Here is a 13,163-nt window from a genome sequence, read left to right as displayed (position 1 = left end):
AGAAATGGCAGAAGCTGCTACACCTGGCCTCAACTCTCATACTACCCGATGCAGGCACCCACCCCGTCTCTCTCTTAGCTCCTAGCGGTGGAAGCGGTAAGGAAGTCATCTCCTCCCGCATGCGGGGCCTCCCCTCCACCTCTCCCTGGCCACCTGCTGCCGAGCACTGGGTAATAAGCAGGGAGGAGAGGAGAAACGCTGCTGGCAATAACCAGCCATTTAAGGCAGCAAAGACAGAGGCTGCCCCTAGGCTGATTCATTACCTCACGCTTCGGGGACTGTGCGAGCGACCGGCAGCTAGACAGCCCGTCTGGCCTATGGAAGAGAGCGACAGAGGGGGTCGGGCAGGCGGTGCCGAGCGCTCGCCAATGCCCGGACAGCGAGGGCGGGAGTTTGGCTGAGCTGCCGCGCCGGCTTGAGACTGGTTCCCAGTAGCGCCAAAGCAAGGGAGAGTGAGGTTAGGCTAGTAGGAGTTGCTGCTTCCTCCGAGAGCCGGCGGTAAGTACGCGTTTCTTGTGGGTGAAACAGTCAGGCTCCTGAGGCCCCTCCCTTCTTCTTTCCTTCTTTCGAGCAGGGATGTTTCTTGCCCCCATCCCCTTTTCAGCTTGCTGGATAATTAATTTGCATTCGGTTAATGAGGACCCAAGGGGAAGAGGCGGGAACGTTGGCGTAGCTGCCCAGCACTCTTATCTGTGGTGCCTCGGTGGGATCAGTCTCCCAATAAGGCAGGGGTGCGCAGCCCTGTGCTCCGTGCTGTCGTTATGTAACAGTCTCGGAGGGCTGCGGGCAAGGCGGCGGTTGCTTCTTTCTGCAGGAGTAACCCATGACCGCTCTTCCTCTTCTATTTCGTTCTTTTTTTTCTTTTTTTTTTTTTTTTTTTCCCACGAGACCCATGGGGAGGTGAGAGAGGCTCCGCGCAAAGCTGCTTTCGTTCCTCTGCCCCGCTGATCGGGATGGGGCACCAGTATCTGGTCGCAGTGTGCTCCTCCCGCTGCCGCACGGCGAGGAGACGCGCGATCGCAACCTGTGCGGGGGGGAAGGGGGTTGCTTTCTAGCTCCTGGGAACATTGCAGTAACAGGTTAGTGGATGGGTGGTGCTTCTGGTTGTGCGCGGCTGGCTAGCCCAGGTCTGGGTGAAGGTTTCTCCCAAAGGAGCTGGAAGAAAAATCCACCTTGCATGCAGACTAAATAAATTAATGTCTACCTGTGCTTTGGAGCCGATATTCTGTTTTTAGTTATTATCTGGAGACGACAATAAAACCTTAGCCCCTGCAGAGCTACCTTATTGCGTTCTTGTGCAGAGCAAGCAGTCAGTCCCCATTTGTGAAGATGGATGGGTAGGTAGAGAAGCTTTTTTTTTTTTTTTTTTTTTTTTTTTTTTTTTTTGCCTCAGAATGGAAACAGACATATTTAAAATCCTTTACTGATGTATCGTATGTATCGTATGCTTTTATACCTCTCTGGGTCACAGTCATATACCTTTAAAAAGTCCATTATTTATAACTACTGAAGTGTGCATCTGTTATTAAGTCATAGTACAGTTCAATGCTTAGACAGCATGCCATGCAAGGATAAAATTGCAGATAAAGTTCATGTGAGAATCTTCTGCAGTGTTTGCACTTGACCCTTGTAAATGTAAGAAACGGTTTTTATAAAATAAATGGAAATTTATAATAAATACACATAGTATTTATAACAAATTTAAATATATTATAAAATTAATTTCATAATAAATACACATCCAGCAGGTAATTGTTTCTGCTTGCCTCATTTAAGCTGTGGATTTTCTGTGTTGAAAAATAATGTATTATTTTTTAATCACAGATGTATTAATTCCATTTACTTTCTGTAATCAGCTGTATGTTGGAAATTGTTTTTACTTGTACCTTGGGATTGACGGGGGGGGGGAGGAAAGGCTCTCAGGAAGGAGAGACACAGGCAAGCAGCACTGTCAGTTTGTGTTAAAAAAGGATATTCTTAGAATATGTAGAGACAATGAGTTGCACTTGATGTTGTATCTAGGAGTGCTTTAGAGATAAGCCATATAATGCTTAAATGTTCTGGTATCCCAGGGCACTCTTGGAGAGACCTGTGACTAATGGTTTGATTTTGGAGGGGATTTTTTTTTTTTTTAATTTAACTGGACTAAATACTGAAGCGTTGAAACAAAGATCTACACTGACCCAAAATAAAACATTTTATCTTCTGGCAACTTATTTTTACTCTTCCTTAAATTTAAGATCAAGAGTTCCTTTTGTTTTAAAACTGAATATTTATTTCAGTGACAAAGGGTGACTTTTTGCAGGTATATGACTGTGACCCAGGGAGGTACAAAAGCATTCAATACAGCACATTTTTTCAGTTTTGGGGAGTGGGATAATGTGTGGGGGAAGGATCTGTAAAAACAATTTGAAAAAAAGCAGCTCATCAGTAAAGGCACACCCAAACCTAAAAAACTGTGGAGTAACAAATACGCTTCAAACAGAAATAACTTGTCCATACACAGAAGTACCAAGAGCAATTCCCACTGCTGTGTAGTCCAAATCCTGGAATGCTTTGACGTAGTAGTGAAAGTGACTGTACATTGAGAGGATGTTATTGGTAAAATACCCCAATTTAAATACACAGGGCTTGTACACACAGTACAGGCCAAGTATGTGTAGACTGGTTAGGTTTCAGGACAGCTTTTCTCGCTTTTTCTCAGGTTCTGGATGGAGTAACACAGTCTGATTTTTGTGCTGGTGATTTTTCTTGGATTGCAGTGATAAATTCCATCAACAGATGGGAAATCTTTTTCTTTGGTTAGTTGTTATGTGTTCTGGGTGAGCAATTCAGTTTGCTTCTGCTAAGTGTGTATCTTACCCGTGTCAGGGCTCTAAAGTGGAAGTGGAGAAGCCTAGGTTCTTCCTCCTGCCAGTTGTTTTAAGATTCCCTCTTATTTTTATTCTTCTTTGTCTCTGGCCTCATGGTTTTCTTGAGTATGTAATATGAATTATACCTTTTCTGGATTAATGCTAGCAACTCTGAGTATACAGATCAAAACTTCATAGCATTAAGTTGCAACAAAAAGAGATTATTTTTTTTAATCTTCAGTACAGCTGGTTTAAATAACCTTAAGAAGTTGGACACTTCACTTAAGTGATTTCAGTCACCTGATAAATTACATTAATGGAATTCATTAAATCTCTCAATTTAAAATGTCTTGGTTCATGGTTTTGTAGCTCTTATAACATCTTCCCTTTGATCATAGGTGATGTTTTTTGACTTTTAAAGTCTTAGAGTGCTTTTAAACCCTGTAAAGTCTCTTAGCTTCATTTTTCTCTGATCAAACTTTATCCTTCTCAATAGCATCAGCTTGGTTCTCTTGATATTTTTACTTAGTGTTACACAAAGCTCCCTGTCTTACTAATATTTGAAATGATCTCTTTGGGATGATGCTTAATGTTGTGGTTTAACCTGGCAGGCAGCTAAGCACCACAGCTACCTTTGCTCACTTCCCAGTGAGATGGGGGAGAGAACTGTGTGTGTGGGGGGGAGGGGGGGAAGAGTAATACTTGAAGGTTGAGATAAAGACAGTTTAATGGGACAGAAAAAGAAGGGAAAATAATAAAGGTAAAGGAATATACCAAAACAAGTGATGCACAATGCAATTGCTTATCATCTGCTGACTGATGCCCAGCCAGACCCCAAGCAGCACCACCCTGAACAGCACCATACCAGCAACCCCACAATAGAAGGGTCCTCTGAGAGACCAGGCAAGGTGGACCCCTGTTTAATTCCCCCCAAGGCAGCTATGCCCACCCTTTTAGGTCCTTGAAATATCCTCTCCTGAGATAGTCTATGCCAAGGATGCATGGAGCCTCTGGGCCAATCATAATGGGTTCTCTTCTACTCATTCCCAGTTAGACTCATTTCAGCCTCCAATACCAATAGCTGTTGGGATCCCCCTGTCACTCCAGGGGGCTATACGGGATGGCATTAGGGTACACTGTGCACCGGTGTCCACAAAAGCTTATACTCCTATGAGTCTGATGTACTAGGCAACTGAATCCACACAGTCCAATAAATCTGATTATCCCTTTCCTCTACCAGGTTGGAGGCAGGGCCCCTCTAGTCCTGGTCATAGTATTCATTACTGTCTGGGATACTGCCCGCTGGAAACTGGAGCAGCAATTTTTCCACAAAAATCCCCTTTTGTGATTGTTTTTCCTTGCAACTTACATACTCGTGCCTCTAGGATCAAGGAATTTTATACTTTGTTTTGGAGTTGGCCAGACAATTAATCCATCATGTGTTCCTCTCTGTCTGTCCAGGTCATTACTGCCAATGAGTTGACATATGATCATGTATGGTGCACTTATACAAATACACAATATACAAATGTCTGCCACATGGGTCATGTGCACTTGACTTCATCTGGATTTCTGGATATCTGGTCATTGTCTAGGTCATCATGAATCACCTCCAGTGCTGCAAATTACTTTAGGAACTGGATATCTCTTTCTTCATGGTCGTCCACTGGCCTGGGTGACATATAACGTCTTCCTTGAGAAGGGATACCTTTCCTTCATGCCTGACAGGAGTCACTTCCAGAGGATGATGGCTTTTGCCCCTTTCCCAATCGCTTTGTCAATAACCCCTTCCCTAGAGAGGGATCCCAGCTGCTTAGCTTGCTTGACCTCTTATTCCATACTGCTGGTCTTGTTATCCCAGCATTGGAGCCGCCAGTTGGCAGTGTGCTTACCTGGATGACAGTTCAAATCTTTTCATGTATCTTGCAGCTCACCCAGGGATAGGGTTTGGGTGGTTACTGCTGCATTTACAAGTTCTGCCTCTTCTTCCCCCTGTTCCTGTGATGGCCCTGCTTTGGAGCAGCCTGCCTCATCCTCTTCTTCCTCCTTCCCATTCTTAGCAGTTTCTTCCTTTACCAAACAAGCTGATTTTCCTATTCATTGCTTATTCTCTCATACAGGGGTGACTGATACCTGCACAAGTTGGTTCAGTAGTCCAGCTGCTGGGCCCATTGTGGGGGCTGGAGCAGTGTTGAGTGTAGCTTGGTAGGCATGAGCCAAGCCCCAGCACATTTCAGTGATTTGTGACTCTGGGATTGCCAGGGTTACAGAATATTTTTTCCAAATATTGTACGATTTTTTCAAGATTCTGTATTTGTTTAGGGATGAAGTCTCAAAATCCTGAAGGTGCCCACTGTCCTAGGTACTTGCCCATATCCTCCTAACACTCCCTGCCACTTGTAGCTAACCTGCCTCAGGACAGACCTCTCATGGTATTCTTAAATAGTTGTTTAATCATAAACAAAACCAAAAATACATTCAGGAGACATAGCAATAGGAACATGCTGGGTTCAACATCCCAAAGATATTAAAAATTCTCAAGGGCTCTTGTGGCTAGCTTGGAGGGGAAGGGGGTGCTGAAGGAGAAAGAGAAGGTAAAGGAGCAGGGGAAAGTGTCCAACCTTATATGCCCCATTAATTGTCAGTGTGGAGTCCAAGGAGAAAAGGATGGAGGGGAAAAAAAGGGTAAAACTTGTGGGATGAGATAAAGGCAGTTTAATAGGACAGAGAAGGAAAGGAAAATAATTATAATAACAATGGTAATGGAATATACAAAACAAGTGATGCACAATGCAGTTGCTTACCACCCCCCCTGTCTGATGCCCAGCTAGGCTCCAAGCAGTGCTCCCCTGCCAACCACCCAGTTTATTATTCCATGTGATGTCATATGGTATGGAGTATCCCTTTGGCCGGTTTGTGTCAGCTGTTCGGTTGTGTTCCATCCCAGCTTCTTGTGTATCCCCAGACTCCTTGCTGGTAGGGAGGTTCGAGAAGCTGAAAAGTCCTTGACTCAGTTTATGCACTTCTGTGCATCAGTGTGTTATCAGCATTATTCTCATCCCAAATGCAAAGCACAGCACCATACCTGCAACTAGGAAGAAAAATTAATCCCATCCCAGCCAAAAACAGAATAAGTATTTAAAGAAATGTGTGGATAGTACGTTAAGCTAGCTCTACAAATGTAATATTTCAAATCAGTGAACTTGCACCTACTTAATCCTACAGCGATAATAGGGCCAGAATGTTATCTGGAAGTTGTATAGCTATTGCAGAAGCAGGTATTGTCTTCCAGTCTTTTTGGATCTGTGATTCCCTGCTCTTTTCTTGATATGACATGAAAAACTATTTCATCTAAACAGCTGAGGCTCTTTTGTTGTGCTTTAGTCAGCCTGAGTATCTTTTTATCCCTTTTGAAAAGTGTCATATTTACTCTGTTGTTTGAAGGGTGTTCTAGAGACCATCTTGTATCCTTGTCTGTGTGTGGAATTGCTGAATATTTGTATATATTTGTGTCATTATTTCTTTGATACCAGTGGCAGTCCAGCAGAAATCAGAATGAATGTAAGCAGGAATCTCAAATAGAATAAAGTCATGTAATGGAAAAAAAAAAAAAAAAAAAATGTAATAGATCTCACCAGTACATAAATATCTGGTAGATGCCTGCACTGATGCTGCTGTAGTTGAAACTTGTGCAAAGTATGTGGTAGTGTTACAAGAGGTCATAGAGCTAGTTAAGAGTTACTTAAGTAGAGAAAGAATTTTTATGTAGTAGAAAGTGTTATCAGGTGAAACGTGTTCATTTTAAAAAAAAAAAAGTTCTATTAGAACTGTTGCTGATAAGGGTATGTATATATGCATATAAATTATTTATAAAGAGGTGATATATTGTGAAGTGATTCTTTGGAATGGAGAAATGTAGTTTATTAAGAGCAAAACATTGTTTTGTCTGTACATGGTATTGTAGCAGTAACTATGGAAGTGAATAGTTATTGTTTTTAGAAATAGAATAGTAATAGGACAGCAGTGAAAATAATCTCTTTGCTTGATAATGTGTTTTCTAAGATTGTTTCTTTCATGAAATGTATAGTTTCATTGGTGTCTGATGCATTGATTTGCTAAGGAAAAAGACTGGACAACTTGACTAACCAACTTCTGGTTACTATTTGTGTTTCCAGCTGAAGAGCTGCTGTTTCTAGATTAATGCAGCTGGATGATCTAGCCAGCTCTACCCTTGTCCATAGTGCTAGATACACATATTTTATTATAGAGAAGTCATGGTTTAGCCATGCAGTTCCTCGTAAAGCCTGTGAAAGCATTTACTTAAGTAAAGATAAGTAAAATGTAGATAGGGTTATATTGGTTATACTTGGTCTGTAGTGTTTACTGTTTGTTTTTCTTTTGTGTTATATGCTAGAGAAAATGTCTGGCTCATTACCACATGTGGAGAATATATGCCCAGAGCAGAACTCAGAAGAAGAATATCTTAATTCTGATTGCTACTGATAGCTATAGTTGTGAAGGAAGTTTAAGCCTTAAGAGCACTGTGTAGAACATTACATTTTATTAAGAGGAGCTGCATTTCTCCAGCTGTTTATCCCTTCTCTAAGCTTGAATGTTTATGCAAAAATGTGGGGAAAAGATTCCAGCTGTGGTACTTTATTTTTGCTGGTTTTACTTGGCATAAATAATTCCAGACAGGAAATAAATGAGAATGCCCTTTACCTGCAACTCTGTAACACTTTTAATATACGGGGAAGATAGATCAAATACTAAAATAAAACAGATTCAAAAGTCAGGTGCTTTGCAGAGTTTGATGAATGTTTATGAATCCAATTCACACATATAAAAATAGCAATACTCTGAAAAATTATTTTTTGCTTGGATTGGATGGAAGGTTTTAAATTGTGGATGGCAACTATTTATGGTGCACTGTAACTTTCACCAGTGTTGCACGAACAAATTCTGATAAAAAGTATGCCTAAAAGAATCACGTTTACCAATTCTTGGTGTGCAGGAAGGATTAGTAGGACTATGGAAGGTAAAAACAGGTAACAACTAACAGCTCCAAGGTTTTGTGCTTGCGGGCAGAATTCTTTGTAATATGTCTATTTTCTAAAAGCCTTTCAGGTTTAGGACCATCTAAGAAATATCTTTAGGAAGGCTGACAGCTTGGCTAGGCCCAGGAGCTTAGAAGTAGGTGTGGAGAAGCTGAGACTCTTACACTTGTAAGAGAATGAGGCAGAAATAGGAAGCTTACTTTCAGGTTGAAACATAAGTAAAATTATTAATGTTATGAACATACAGTTTTTTGTATTTGTATGTAATTCCATACTTATTTCAACTTTGTGGCTGTGTGAACTGCATTGCAAGGGATCCACCATCTCTATCCTTCTCCCTACTCTATTGTCTTGTTCTCAATAAAATCAGCAGACTCTAGGCCACTGTTTTCTTGAGTATTTACTCAAATGTTTAATGTAATCAAATACATAAGAAATGCTATGATTGAATGTAGAATCCTATTTTTCTTGGCCAAATAAATTGAAAATTTTCCTTAGTTCGCAGGACTTTTGAAATAATCTAAACCAATAAATTGTTGGTAAATATTCATAATTGGTTGGTAAATATTCTAAATAACAAATAATTTTGAAGTGTGTCACTTTAACTGGATTGTGCTTGGGGCTGTAATAAGTATCTACTGTAGTTTACAGCTCTTCTGTGTTGTCTTAGACAATACAGTCCTACTCATTTCTGTATCAGTTCGTGCTGCAACAAGACTTCCATTATTTTTTTTTTTGTAATACTTGCTGCAAATGAAAATAATTCAACTTACATCAGGTAAGAGTGTTCTTAGCAAGCTAGAGTCCAGCTGGATAAGCAGATAAGTATATGGCATAGCTATGCACTCACACTTGTGATAGTTTCCTGTTGATTTTTTCTGAAAAGCATTGCTTAGTATGGAGATCGTAAACTGGGTAAATACGTTTCCAGCTAGTATGACTGTGTATTTCCTCCACAGAGTCAGTGAACATTAATTTTTCAGAGCACTCCATACAATCATGTCCCTGCTTTATGTGCCCTAATAATCAGTGTGGAGTGTGGGACCCAGAGTCCTCATTATGTTCATTAACTCTGCCAGCAAAATAGGCATGTTTCTTCATCCCTCTGCTGTGGTTTCACTACCTATGACATGGCAGTGATACTAACCTCTGTTACAAATACTAAGCAGTCTGTGTTTCCTGAGCAGATCAACCAGTTCTCAGGGATAGAACAGGGAAGATGCCATTGTGAATTCTAAAGGCCAGGTAGGTAGTATGTATAGTTATTCCATAGAGTTGCATAAGCTATTGAAATTGTTGGCATAAATACTATAGGTTTTACTAATTCTTTGGGACTGCCTCATTGGTACTGGGAGATGGATCCCTGCTAAGAGCAGTTCCCTGAAATCTACATCAAAGCTGTACTTGCATTCCTGCAATATGTTGGTGCCTGGAGAGGATGTGGATTAGTGAGAGAGTGTAAATTTACCTAAATCTTTCAGTAGAATTGACAGTTGGTCAGTACGGAGGCACTAGGTTTATTTATACATACTTGGTACTCATACAGCTATACAGAATCAGATGACTGGAATTCACAAAAACAATAACTGCTGGTCCAATGATTTTTGGAAGACTCCAGATCAATAACTGTTTTTTTTTTCTAGAGTTTTCCCAGTTGTCTCTCTGCAGATGACTATATATTGTACTCTCTTACCGACAGGAAGTTTGATATGAGAGAAGTTTTTCTAGTGAGTTAGGCATGTGCTGAGAACAGAGATCTGCATTTTCAGCCTAATATTGTGTGTGTTGGTTGTGACCTCAGTCAGTTTGATCCCTAGCTTAATCTCTTTCTGTATACATGCGTTTGCCTGTATAATGTGCTGTAGTATTCACCTATTGCAGAGTGAGAGAAGGGACAAGAACTGTTGTTCTGTGATAATAAAGGGAATATTATGTTGCACACACCATGGCAGTTCGTAACACAACTCGTAGTTGTCTGTTCTGTGGGTATCTGGAACTCTGGTTATTTGGGACAGTTGTTCGTTCACAAAGCCTTCTGAACTTTTAACATCTGCTTTTAATTTTTTTGTAGTGTCTTCTATAACTGCTTTTGGTGATCTGAGCCTGTTAGGTTGGAGTCAGCAATATCTGGAGAGGGTGGGATTGGTGGCTAATACCTTCTTTTCTTGTTTACTGTCTCTGGAAATGTAATCTAACTGTGAATGCTAGACTTTTTGGATGGTGATGAAAGGTATTTCTTTGCTTAACTGTAATCATTATTTAATGCATCTACACAGTTCATGCTTTTGAACAGTAGCTTAATTTTGTTTCACCAAATTTTAGAATTGGCATTTTAGAGTAGTCAGTTAATTTGGCAGTTTCACTTATTTACCTGGTGTGTCCCCTCCCCAAATTACTCTTGCTAGCTCCTGCTAGAAATAATGACCAAGCACCTTCTGATCACTTTGAGGGGCCTATGTGGAAAAGGGTAAGGATGAATCAAGCATTTTGTCTTGAATTTTTGACAAACAGTCAATTCTGTATTTCTCATTTCTTCATCATCTACTCCTTCTCCGCTCTGTAATAACTAAAAACCATTAAAGGATAGCATAGTGTTAAGAAACATAATTTTAAGTTGAGGATGGGTCAATATTTTCATAAATAAAGCATGAGGTATGTTTGCTTATTTTAACAAGCAATCTATAACTGTGGTTCAACAACAAAAGAAGTATCCATGACAATCTTTGGTAATCACAGGGAAAAACAGCACTAGTTTTAATCTGTCTTGACTTTCTGCTTTAGCTTGTAAGGATGCAAGACTGTTTTGCATACCACACTTGACCATTCAAAAGGAAGCCTTTTCTATAGGGTATGTCTTGTTCCCCCCTTCCTGTGGACCAGAACTCCTCAAAAGACCCCAGTACAAATTTCATACACTGATGTCTGAAGGAACTAATTCTAGAAGTGGACTGTTTTTCCCAAGGCCAAAACACTATTAAAAAAAAAGTTACAGAATTAGTTTTGTATTTGAAGTTTGCAGTCAGGGCTAAGCAAAGATTTAGAAAGTAGCATAGACTTAATCTCTAAGGTGTGCTTAAAAGTATGGGGAGATTGACCTTGTCTGCTAAGGCATCTATGTGGAAAGCATACATGGGAAAAAGCAGCAACTGAAAGTAAGGAAGATTTTCAACACATATAGTTTATACATATACAGTATAAGACAGTAGTACAGACAAAAAAGAATGTAACCAATTAAAAAATCATGTTTGGTCCAGAAAATGAGAGCCCTTTCAAGTGTATAGTGTTTGATTCAGCTTTTTTTTTTTTTTTTTTTTTTTTTAAGCAACTAATGATTTCAAATAAGGAGTTGAAAAGCATTTCTGCTGTGCAATGTAAAGTTGAGTTATGGCTATGGGTAACATGGGATTAGGTGAAGTTGGACAGCAAGGCACTGACACAGGCTAAACAAGGATTTTGGCGTTTCCAGGAGTCAAAGTAAGAGGTGTTTAAAAATGTAGGCATGCGGTTAGTTTCTGATTTCAGGTAACAGAGTGGCACATTTTTTTGTTATGGTTTGTAAGCTGTACATTTGATATATTGTTAATCTATTTGTACTGACTATGGCTCCTTAACAGAATTGCTAAGAACAAGAGAGGTTTATACCTGAAAATCTCTTGGAAGGTTTATTTGGTGCAAGATAAAATTGCAAAATTGTGTAACATACCTTATTATAGTGGTTCTCCATCTTTTTAGTCCTCTTGCTTATGGAGGTAACTTTGTTTTTTAATAAAAAAACTGTGTGTCCGTGGGTGTCGACAGTGTATCCGTGGGTGTCGACGAGCCCCATGGTTGGCGATAACATCGGACTCTTAACGATGAGGCCAGAAAGAATGTAGTGTTTAGAAGGAACAAAGAAGGGTGATTCAGGAGACGCCTTGCTGTCTCGGGTTGCTTGTTCTGCAGTCGTTAAGCCTTGGAAGTTGCTGGGTGTTTGCGGTTGCCGGGCAAAGTTGTTTGACCAATGAATAGTTAGTGGAAAAGTACTGCTGTAGAGCGAATGGCATAGTAAGAAGGGAGCCTGTCCTCAGTAAGAGCGAGTTGAAATTATATCATCAATAAAGAAGTATCAGTTACTGATCCTAAAAGAACCCTGGTGTCCGTGTGGTTGTTACGCCGCAAATGGCACCTGAACAGGGACGTGAAGATCACGCCACAAATATCTTATGCAGACACTAAAATGCAGACTTTGCTTTTTGCTGGTGTGTGCTCTCTCTAGCCACTTAGTGCTAGGTTAGAAAAAAACCTGTTTTTAGTTTCCAGTTCCAGTAGATCTGAAATGGTGCAAACTTGGAGAAGACTTCTGCTTTCAGAAGTCAAGCTTTCTAGAGGACAGAAATAGATCATAAATCTTCATGATCTGATTTTTAATGTTGTTCTCTTCAAGCATAGAGTGTCACAAGTGTTTTGTTTTCTTCTTATGCATCTAGTGTTTTGGTAGCAAAAGAATCTGTACAGCCTGTTGAAGCAGAGAGTTTAGACTGATCTAGGTGTGGTTTTATTGAAAACTTACGTATCTGCAATAGTTGTGCTAGTTTACATTTTACTCTATATAAATTATTTTGTAGTTTCAATAGTGGGAGACTTTCAGAAAAGGTTGAGGTAAAATCATTGATCTTTGGAGAGCAGGCCCAGGACACAAAGGAAATAGAAATGGGAATTGGTTAAACGTTTAGCTTTCTAATGAGCTTTAACACCCACCCTCTACCTTCCCGCAGTGCATGTATTCATGCATTTCTTTTTATTATTTCAGAGGTACAGGTGTAGGTCTCAGGTTGGAGTTAGTAAATTTCTGTCATATTAATTTTTAATTTACCATCTGATTTTGTTTGCCAGAATTTTTGCAGACAGTGAAAACAAAACATTAGGATCCCCGGGCTTAAGATATAACTAGGTTTTTAAGCATTAACTTGAACATATTCAAAACATGCAGTATTGCTTTGGCCATGTTGCATTTGCTGAAGTTTAAAGGTCAAAGGTCCTTCAGTATAGCTTTAATTAAAGGGTTGTTTCTAATCATGGTTTATACGTCTCTGTTTTCCAGAAATTCAGAATGCTTACCAGACTGTTGTCACTCCTATTTTCATCATAGTTTTCTTTTCAATATAAGTTGATCATAATTCCTCAAATATGGGTTTATGACTGCCAAGATAATAGTGGTGCTCCCTGAAACTTCTCTGGTCCAGTACCAGTGCTTTATTTTAAGTGTGAATTCTTA

At 39.9% G+C, this 13,163-nt stretch overlaps 1 protein-coding gene across 2 annotated transcripts in view; it reads left to right on the top strand.

Annotated features, from left to right (window-relative positions):
* The first annotated feature begins 255 nt into the window (after positions 1–255).
* The window catches only part of LOC118162615 (tubulin polymerization-promoting protein-like), a 45,387-nt gene continuing 32,479 nt past the window's right edge, over positions 256–13,163 (top strand). The window contains exon 1 of one of the 2 annotated variants that reach the window (XM_035318913.1): positions 256–498. The gene's annotated coding sequence lies outside the window, so the exon portion shown is untranslated. Of the gene's footprint in view, positions 499–9,111; positions 9,155–13,163 lie in introns of those variants that run through there. The other variant, XM_035318914.1, reaches the window with a different exon arrangement.

Source organism: Oxyura jamaicensis, chromosome 2, assembly GCF_011077185.1.
Source record: "Oxyura jamaicensis isolate SHBP4307 breed ruddy duck chromosome 2, BPBGC_Ojam_1.0, whole genome shotgun sequence".
NCBI lineage: Eukaryota > Metazoa > Chordata > Aves > Anseriformes > Anatidae > Oxyura > Oxyura jamaicensis.
The sequence above is the reverse complement of the archived record's forward strand: the minus strand, read 5'-3'. Positions and strand labels throughout refer to the sequence as shown.